We start from the raw sequence: 9,928 nt of genomic DNA on the forward strand, positions 1-9,928 counted from the left end.
GGACTGTTTTCTCCAGGGGAAAGCTTGCTTTCAATCACCATCAGTGCATGTATGTGTTTTAATTGTGTAACCAGGTGGATTAAGAAAAGCCGACAGCCGTAGCAGATTTCTGTTGAATCTGTATCTGTGAGAAGTGGGCTGTGTGCTGGAGACGGAGAGACGCTTTTGGAGAGTGGAAACAGCGGCAGGTGTGAGCTGTTAGGATGATGAGGGCTCAGAGCAGCCCCAGGTGTGAGTTATTAGGATGATGAGGGCTCAGACCAGCCACAGGTGTGAGTTGTTAAGATGATGAGGGCTCAGAGCAGCCACAGGTGTGAGCTGAGAGGATGATGAGGAGGGGGCGGCTCCTCCGGCGGCTGATTTAGGGGGTTTTCCTCGTATCTCTTTTGCACGGAGCTGCTGGAGGAGAGGAGTTTATGAGGGGCTCCCGGGGCTGTCTCCTGGAAGGACGGTGAGTGCTTTGGACAGGGTCCGGGGGATCACCTGGATTCGTGGAGCATTGCTCAAAGGAGGAGCCGAGGGACAAACCTTTGTGCCGAGAAGCAGCAGGTGAGCTGGTGCGCTTTTTTAGCCGGGACTTTTCTCCTTTCCCTTTGAAATTTCGTCATCCTGAGGTTGAATTGGAGGGGGCAGTCCTGTGGTCCCGCCTTTTAAGGGGTTTGGATTGAGGTAAGAAGCCCCCTTTTGCCATCATTTGAGGCAAGCCGCTTCTTTTCTGCTCTTCTAGGGGACGCGATTGAAGGGAAGCCTACATTTCTTTTCCCTTGTTGGGGTGAGGTGAGCGCCGCAGCGTGGCGTCAGAGTCGGGGCTTCAGAGGAAGGGAGCTGCAGCCGTGGCAGCGCTGGCAGGGCGGGGATCGGGCTGTGCCGCTGCATTCGGGGCGCTTCTTCTGCCCCCGGCCCGGCAGCGAAGGGTCCGGCGCGGAGCCCTGCCGGCAGTGCCGGGGCTGGCCGGGGCGGAAGGGGAGCTGGGCGCGGCTGGGCTGCCGCGGGCCCGCCGGAGCCGCGCCGGTGCGAGCCGTGCGGAGCCGAGCGGAGCTTTGGCCGGGCCGGCGGGCGGGGGAGGCGGCGCGGGCGGGGCCGGTGCCGGCCGGTGCCGCCGCTCCGTCCGCTCCGGGCGCGGGGCTCGGGCGCCGCCGGGGCCCCCCGGGCCCGGTGCCGGCCCCGCCGGGCCGGGGGCAGCGGGCGGGGGTCTGCCGGCGCGGCGCCGCCTCTGCCTGCCGGAGGAGCCGCTTTCCTGCCGGAGCCGCGCTGCGCCCGGGGCCGGGAGCGCGGCTCCGCATCTTCCAGCCTCCCTCGCTGCGCTGGTTTTGAGGCGCTCCTGAGGAGTTTATTGGGTCGTAGTTGGTGTATGAGAAGGGTCACGGTGTACTTGTTGGTTGTTACGGTTCTTGGTTCAGGTGCTGTGACAAGGGTTTTTTTGGATTGAGTTTGTTGTTGGATTTTTTTTTTTTGTGCGATATGTTGGATTTTTTTTTTTCGTTGTTTTTATATTATAAAAATATAATTGTTGTTATCTTCTTAAAGGATATTTTTTTTAAGGTTTACAATAGTTTTTATGGGTCGTAGCATGAAGTACAGGGTTGGTTTTTAATTAGGTTGTGGTGGCTTTTATTAGCGCGAGTATGTAGTGTTAGTTTTGGTGGGTTTGAGGTAGTGTCCTGTAGTGAATTAGTGAGGGTTTTTTTTTAAATGTTGAGTATTGCTTTTTTAAAAATTCTCTTATAGAGGTTTTATTCATTTGGTTTGTTTAATTGTCGTGGATGTTATATTGTTACCGGTAATTTGGGAGTTATCGTTTATGGTTACATTTATCTTTTGGTAACGTGTTTATTTCTTGGTGGTATTTGTATTTTGATGGATTGAGGCATTATGGGTTTATTGAGTTAGGAGTAATTTTTTTGGTTGTTAATTTCAGTTTATTTATTTGAGTTTTTGTTTTAGTTTGATGTATTTGTTGGTTGCTTTTTATTAGTGGTTTTTTTTAGGAACTTGTGTATTTATACGGTGGATTTTTTAGGTAGTTTTTTATTTGGGTGCTTTTTATTGTCTAGTGGTTTAGATTTTTTTAATATCGTTTATTACTTTGGTTTTTAAAGATAACTTAGCAGAGTACTGGTTACTCTTTGAGTTAGTGTAGAGATCTGGTTTTCATTTTTAGTAGCTTTCAGGGTCTCTTGTATGGTTTGAAGTTTAGTATGTTGGTTGGACTTCTTTTTCTAGGGGGTTTTGTGATTTGTGGGTTTCTACAGGGCTATTTTTTATTTTTGTTTCATTTTTGTGATGTGCCTCACTAACAACTGGTAGTAAAAAGAGTAGTTTGGGGTTTTTTTTGCTGGTAGTTGGTTCTATGGTGGTGTATTTTTAGTTTCTGTTGTTTGTTTTTGGGTTTCTTTTGTTAGAGATTAAAGTTTTTATTTTGGGGTTAATTTGTAATTATTTTTAAGGTTTTAGGGCGATTGAGATTTTTTATATGGATGTCCTGTATGATAACAGTTAATTTATTTGCTTTATGTGGCATTGATGGCAGGGTAGAGGACATTTTTGTCTGTGTTTTATTGTTTGTTTCTGAGGTGGTTTGGCATTTTCTTATAGGTTGGGGTTCTTTTTGTTGGCTCATGGAGCCATTCTGGCTGTTTTTGATGAAATTGGTGGGAATTTGATGTTTCTTTTGTTATTTTATTTTTAGGAATTGGATCTTTTCAGTAGGCTTTTTGATATTCCTTTTTTTTTTTTTTTTTTGGTGGTGTAATAGTCTTTTAGAAGAATTTGGATGATTTTAAAAAATATTTTTGTTATACTTTTCATCTAATGTTGTTGGATTATTACAGATGTTTTGGAGTTTTATTTTTTTAAGTTTCATTTGGATGAATTTATGCTAGATGGTAGGATTGTGTTTTTATTTTTGGGGTAGTTGGTTGTAGGTGTATTGTATGTTTTTCAAGTGAAGGTAAATTGAGGTTTGTATTCAGTTGTTAGAGGAATGGAGAAAAATATTGGTAATGTTAACAGTGGTGTGTTATTTTGTGGTTTTTGATTTATAGTAAGTCTGGTACAGTAGTGTTTAATGGTGGCGTTATTTAAGGTATGATAGTTTATAGTTAATTCTTATTTGTTTTAGATTTGTGTGTAGGTTAGAGGAGGTTGTTGAAGGGTGAGTGGGTTTTGTAGATTAATTTTAGTGTTTCAGTTTATAGAGCATTTTTTGGATGGGAGTTACGGTATTTTGAGTTGTTTGGTATTGCTGGTGATGTATTGTTGAAGTCGTAAGGGGTATTTGTTGTTTTTTTTTCAAGAAGGTTTATTGTAGATAGTTTTAGATAGTTGTGGTGGGTTGCTTAATTGTTTTATGTTTTTTGGCTTTTTAGTAGTTGTTTGAAATATGTTAGAGTTTTTTGGGTTTATTGAAATACTTGATTTTGAGGAAGTTCCTGTTTAGAATGTATGATTTTTTTTTTTGCTTAAAATAAAAATTTTATATTTTATTTTTAGTGAGGTTTATTTTTTTTTTCTTTTCTTACAGCTATATTTTGTGATATTTGTGTTAGGTTAGTAATAGGAATAGCTTTACTCTTATACGTTGAAATGAGAGTAGTGTGTAATGCATACTGGTGTTCATAAAAGTTTAATATTTTTATGGTTCTGATGTGTTAGGTTAATGAATTTATAAAGTTTACAAGACTTTTTTTTTTTTTATTTCGATACAGGCAGGGTTATCTTAGTTTCAAGGATTTTTTGGCATAGATTAAGAGGTCTTATTGAGGGGATAGGACAGGGTGTCTCTGTCAATCTATTCGGATACTGGGTAAATAAAATTAATATTTTGGTAGAATTTTTGGATTTTGTTAGTTTATTTATTTATGAATTTGTGTGCCTGCAGTTGTAGTGTCTCTCAGTATCCATTCATGTTAGTGTGTGTTAGGCAGTCCACTCGTGTACCAGCGAGTCCCCCCTGCAAGCGGCCGCAGAGCCGCTCCTTCGCTCTCCTGGGAATTCGGGGAGCGGCACACGGCTCTGCGACGAAGCCTTGATCTTTGTCACTTGAAGGTGGCACTAGGGAGCCTCAGGAGCAGACGAGGAGTTGCTGTAAGTCGGGGAACTACTAGTGAGGGGGACCAGGGTCCACTAGAGTTTTGGGAACGCCACCTCACCTCGCCTGCTCTTCAGCCAGGCAGACCCTGCCAGGAGAGCGTGGGTGAAGCGTGTGGCCCGAGGAGCCCGGCGTTCTCAGGAGAATAATGGTGAGCAGCAGGATTGCTGGGTTTTGTCCATTGTGCAGCTAAGATCATGCAGTGATGTTTGGTGTTCTCGATTGTAGCTGAGCGCGGGACCACAGCCCGGTGACCATTGGACATTCCCCGCAGGCGAGGCAGCCTCCATTGGCACGCGATGTGGATTCTCATCCCCAGATGCCTGAGAGATAAGTTGAGTGCTCAGGCCCACAGTGGGGGTGAAAGCGGGGTGCTCTCATCCCCAGATGCCTGAGAGATAAGTTGAGGGCTCAGGCCCACATTGGGGGTGAAAGTGGGGTGCTGGGAGGGCCTTATGAATGAGCTTTGGGGGCAGGGATGTGCAAGAAGCATCTCCTAAGGCCATCTAAAGGCAAAAAGTGTCTGTTTTGATCACAGTGCTGAGGTGCTCAGGGCAGAGCAGTTGCGGTGTGTGTCCTGTCACTTGTCTCTGGTGCACTGTGTGTTCTTTGGGTCTCTCGGTCCTTTCTTCTCCTCAAAAGCTCTCTCTCCCTGTCCTGTGTCGTGGATGTCTGCACGTATTTTTCCTGGAGCTGTTCTGCCCTGCTGCATAGCCTGTAACAACACAAGTCCTGGGGACTTGAAATTGGCAGTGCAGGGTGTAGTTGGGCTCTAGATTGTATGGGGAGATTGGCTTAATATGTTTAGTCGTGTTAAGTTGTCCTGCAGCCGTTTGACACCAGTCCTAACTTTCTTTCAGATGCTGACAGTTCAAATCTGTGGCCAAGGGCCCCAGTCCTGGGTGAGGGTTTTCCCATGAGCAGGTCAGTCATTTTTTGCATTTGCAGGGGATGCTTGAATGGTGTCTTTGTCACAGCGGTGTTCTTTGCCTTTATTTTCAGGAGGTCCAGGCAGATAGCAGCAGTCAAGGCCAAGTGTGCCAGGTGAGCAGTGGGCCAAAGCAGTTGTTTGTGCTCAGGTTTCAGGTTTTGGAGCAATTGTATGTATCTGTTCTTGTTTGTGTGTTTAGGGAATCCACCCAGAGTATGCCAAGCCCCTGTCACCAACAGCTGATGGCCTGGATTTCCTGTGCTTGTGAGCCCTCTGGATGTATTTTAGGACTCTGAGATGAAGCCTTGAAATTTTGTATTTCACGATGGCATCCAGGGAGCCTTTGGCAATGGCTGAGGAGTTGCGGTGAGTTGCCGAGGTAGGGAGGGGGAGCCAAGGTCCACTCGTGTTTCAGCCATGTCAAATCACTTTGTCTCTTCTTAACCCAGGCAGACCCTGCGATGACGGTGGCAGCCTCCGAGCCTGGCCAAAGTGCGTGGCCCGAGCATTCTTAGGAGAACGGTGAGTAGCAGGATTGCTGGGTTTTGTCCATTGTGCAGCTAAGATCATGCAGTGATGTTTGGTGTTCTCGATTGTAGCTGAGCACGGGACCACAGCCCGGTGACCATAGGACATTCCCCGCAGGCGAGGCAGCCTCCATTGGCACACGATGTGGATTCTCATCCCCAGATGCCTGAGAGATAAGTTGAGTGCTCAGGCCCACAGTGGGGATGAAAGCGGGGTGCTTTCATCCCCAGATGGCTGAGAGATAAGTTGAGGGCTCAGGCCCACATTGGGGGTGAAAGTGGGGTGCTGGGAGGGCCTTATGAATGAGCTTTGGGGGCAGGGATGTGCAAGAAGCATCTCCTAAGGCCATCTAAAGGCAAAAAGTGTCTGTTTTGATCACAGTGCTGAGGTGCTCAGGGCAGAGCAGTTGCGGTGTGTGTCCTGTCACTTGTCTCTGGTGCACTGTGTGTTCTTTGGGTCTCTCGGTCCTTTCTTCTCCTCAAAAGCTCTCTCTCCCTGTCCTGTGTCGTGGATGTCTGCACGTATTTTTCCTGGAGCTGTTCTGCCCTGCTGCATAGCCTGTAACAACACAAGTCCTGGGGACTTGAAATTGGCAGTGCAGGGTGTAGTTGGGCTCTAGATTGTATGGGGAGATTGGCTTAATATGTTTAGTCGTGTTAAGTTGTCCTGCAGCCGTTTGACACCAGTCCTAACTTTCTTTCAGATGCTGACAGTTCAAATCTGTGGCCAAGGGCCCCAGTCCTGGGTGAGGGTTTTCCCATGAGCAGGTCAGTCATTTTTTGCATTTGCAGGGGATGCTTGAAGGGTGTCTTTGCCACAGCAGTGTTCTTTGCCTTTATTTTCAGGAGGTCCAGGCAGATAGCAGCAGTCAAGGCCAAGTGTGCCAGGTGAGCAGTGGGCCAAAGCAGTTGTTTGTGCTCAGGTTTCAGGTTTTGGAGCAATTGTATGTATCTGTTCTTGTTTGTGTGTTTAGGGAATCCACCCAGAGTATGCCAAGCCCCTGTCACCAACAGCTGATGGCCTGGATTTCCTGTGCTTGTGGGCTCTCTGGATGTATTTTAGGACTCTGAGATGAAGCCTTGAAATTTTGTATTTCACAATGGCATCCAGGGAGCCTTTGGCAATGGCTGAGGAGTTGCGGTGAGTTGCCGAGGTAGGGAGGGGGAGCCAAGGTCCACTCGTGTTTCAGCAATGCCGAGTCACTTTGTCTCTTCTTAACCCAGACAGACCCTGCGATGATGGTGGCAGCCTCCGAGCCTGGCCAAAGTGCGTGGCCTGAGCATTCTTAGGAGAACGGTGAGTAGCAGGATTGCTGGGTTTTGTCCATTGTGCAGCTAAGATCATGCAGTGATGTTTGGTGTTCTCGATTGTAGCTGAGCACGGGACCACAGCCCGGTGACCATAGGACATTCTCCGCAGGCGAGGCAGCCTCCATTGGCACGCGATGTGGATTCTCATCCCCAGATGCCTGAGAGATAAGTTGAGTGCTCAGGCCCACAGTGGGGATGAAAGCGGGGTGCTTTCATCCCCAGATGGCTGAGAGATAAGTTGAGGGCTCAGGCCCACATTGGGGGTGAAAGTGGGGTGCTGGGAGGGCCTTATGAATGAGCTTTGGGGGCAGGGATGTGCAAGAAGCATCTCCTAAGGCCATCTAAAGGCAAAAAGTGTCTGTTTTGATCACAGTGCTGAGGTGCTCAGGGCAGAGCAGTTGCGGTGTGTGTCCTGTCACTTGTCTCTGGTGCACTGTGTGTTCTTTGGGTCTCTCGGTCCTTTCTTCTCCTCAAAAGCTCTCTCTCCCTGTCCTGTGTCGTGGATGTCTGCACGTATTTTTCCTGGAGCTGTTCTGCCCTGCTGCATAGCCTGTAACAACACAAGTCCTGGGGACTTGAAATTGGCAGTGCAGGGTGTAGTTGGGCTCTAGATTGTATGGGGAGATTGGCTTAATATGTTTAGTCGTGTTAAGTTGTCCTGCAGCCGTTTGACACCAGTCCTAACTTTCTTTCAGATGCTGACAGTTCAAATCTGTGGCCAAGGGCCCCAGTCCTGGGTGAGGGTTTTCCCATGAGCAGGTCAGTCATTTTTTGCATTTGCAGGGGATGCTTGAATGGTGTCTTTGTCACAGCGGTGTTCTTTGGCCTTTATTTTCAGGAGGTCCAGGCAGATAGCAGCAGTCAAGGCCAAGTGTGCCAGGTGAGCAGTGGGCCAAAGCAGTTGTTTGTGCTCAGGTTTCAGGTTTTGGAGCAATTGTATGTATCTGTTCTTGTTTGTGTGTTTAGGGAATCCACCCAGAGTATGCCAAGCCCCTGTCACCAACAGCTGATGGCCTGGATTTCCTGTGCTTGTGGGCTCTCTGGATGTATTTTAGGACTCTGAGATGAAGCCTTGAAATTTTGTATTTCACGATGGCATCCAGGGAGCCTTTGGCAATGGCTGAGGAGTTGCGGTGAGTTGCCGAGGTAGGGAGGGGGAGCCAAGGTCCACTCGTGTTTCAGCAATGCCGAGTCACTTTGTCTCTTCTTAACCCAGACAGACCCTGCGATGATGGTGGCAGCCTCCGAGCCTGGCCAAAGTGCGTGGCCTGAGCATTCTTAGGAGAACGGTGAGTAGCAGGATTGCTGGGTTTTGTCCATTGTGCAGCTAAGATCATTCAGTGATGTTTGGTGTTCTCGATTGTAGCTGAGCACGGGACCATAGCCCCGTGACCATTGGACATTCCCCGCAGGCGAGGCAGCCTCCATTGGCACGCGATGTGGATTCTCATCCCCAGATGGCTGAGAGATAAGTATAGGGCTCAGGCCCACATTGGGGGTGAAAGTGGGGTGCTGGGAGGGCCTTATGAATGAGCTTTGGGGGCAGGGATGTGCAAGAAGCATCTCCTAAGGCCATCTAAAGGCAAAAAGTGTCTGTTTTGATTACAGTGCTGAGGTGCACAGGGCAGAGCAGTTCTGGTGTGTGTCCTGTCACTTGTCTCTGGTGCACTGTGTGTTCTTTGGGTCACTCGGTCCTTTCTTCTCCTCAAAAGCTCTCTCTCCCTGTCCTGTGTCGTGGATGTCTGCACGTATTTTTCCTGGAGCTGTTCTGCCCTGCTGCATAGCCTGTAACAACACAAGTCCTGGGGACTTGAAATTGGCAGTGCAGGGTGTAGTTGGGCTCTAGATTGTATGGGGAGATTGGCTTAATATGTTTAGTCGTGTTAAGTTGTCCTGCAGCCGTTTGACACCAGTCCTAACTTTCTTTCAGATGCTGACAGTTCAAATCTGTGGCCAAGGGCCCCAGTCCTGGGTCAGGGTTTTCCCATGAGCAGGTCAGTCATTTTTTGCATTTGCAGGGGATGCTTGAAGGGTGTCTTTGTCACAGCGGTGTTCTTTGCCTTTATTTTCAGGAGGTCCAGGCAGATAGCAGCAGTCAAGGCCAAGTGTGCCAGGTGAGCAGTGGGCCAAAGCAGTTGTTTGTGCTCAGGTTTCAGGTTTTGGAGCAATTGTATGTATCTGTTCTTGTTTGTGTGTTTAGGGAATCCACCCAGAGTATGCCAAGCCCCTGTCACCAACAGCTGATGGCCTGGATTTCCTGTGCTTGTGAGCCCTCTGGATGTATTTTAGGACTCTGAGATGAAGCCTTGAAATTTTGTATTTCACGATGGCATCCAGGGAGCCTTTGGCAATGGCTGAGGAGTTGCGGTGAGTTGCCGAGGTAGGGAGGGGGAGCCAAGGTCCACTCGTGTTTCAGCCATGTCGAATCACTTTGTCTCTTCTTAACCCAGGCAGACCCTGCGATGACGGTGGCAGCCTCCGAGCCTGGCCAAAGTGCGTGGCCCGAGCATTCTTAGGAGAACGGTGAGTAGCAGGATTGCTGGGTTTTGTCCATTGTGCAGCTAAGATCATGCAGTGATGTTTGGTGTTCTCGATTGTAGCTGAGCGAGGGACCACAGCCCCGTGACCATTGGACATTCCCCGCAGGCGAGGCAGCCTCCATTGGCATGCGATGTGGATTCTCATCCCCACATGGCTGAGAGATAAGTTGAGTGCTCAGGCCCACAGTGGGGGTGAAAGCGGGGTGCTCTCATCCCCAGATGCCTGAGAGATAACTATAGGGGTCAGGCCCACATTGGGGGTGAAAGTGGGGTGCTGGGAGGGCCTTATGAATGAGCTTTGGGGGCAGGGATGTGCAAGAAGCATCTCCTAAGGCCATCTAAAGGCAAAAAGTGTCTGTTTTGATCACAGTGCTGAGGTGCTCAGGGCAGAGCAGTTGCGGTGTGTGTCCTGTCACTTGTCTCTGGTGCACTGTGTGTTCTTTGGGTCTCTCGGTCCTTTCTTCTCCTCAAAAGCTCTCTCTCCCTGTCCTGTGTCGTGGATGTCTGCACGTATTTTTCCTGGAGCTGT

At 48.5% G+C, this 9,928-nt stretch overlaps 3 long non-coding RNA genes across 3 annotated transcripts; all 3 read left to right on the plus strand.

Moving 5' to 3' along the window:
• The first annotated feature begins 4,155 nt into the window (after positions 1-4,155).
• LOC144248923 (uncharacterized) lies at positions 4,156-6,653 on the plus strand. The gene is made up of 9 exons (XR_013342105.2): positions 4,156-4,424; positions 4,951-5,014; positions 5,093-5,134; positions 5,221-5,387; positions 5,471-5,543; positions 5,621-5,726; positions 6,253-6,316; positions 6,395-6,436; positions 6,523-6,653. It is a non-coding gene; the product is annotated as an uncharacterized LOC144248923 (long non-coding RNA).
• Positions 6,654-6,854: 201 nt separating this feature from the next.
• Positions 6,855-7,987, plus strand: LOC146767468 (uncharacterized). The gene is made up of 3 exons (XR_014956096.1): positions 6,855-7,028; positions 7,555-7,739; positions 7,826-7,987. It is a non-coding gene; the product is annotated as an uncharacterized LOC146767468 (long non-coding RNA).
• A 644-nt stretch (positions 7,988-8,631) lies between these two features.
• Positions 8,632-9,563, plus strand: LOC146767469 (uncharacterized). The gene is made up of 5 exons (XR_014956097.1): positions 8,632-8,853; positions 8,932-8,973; positions 9,060-9,226; positions 9,310-9,382; positions 9,460-9,563. It is a non-coding gene; the product is annotated as an uncharacterized LOC146767469 (long non-coding RNA).
• Positions 9,564-9,928: the final 365 nt, after the last annotated feature.

Source organism: Lonchura striata, chromosome 5 (assembly GCF_050655825.1).
Source record: "Lonchura striata isolate lonStrDom1 chromosome 5, ASM5065582v1, whole genome shotgun sequence".
NCBI lineage: Eukaryota > Metazoa > Chordata > Aves > Passeriformes > Estrildidae > Lonchura > Lonchura striata.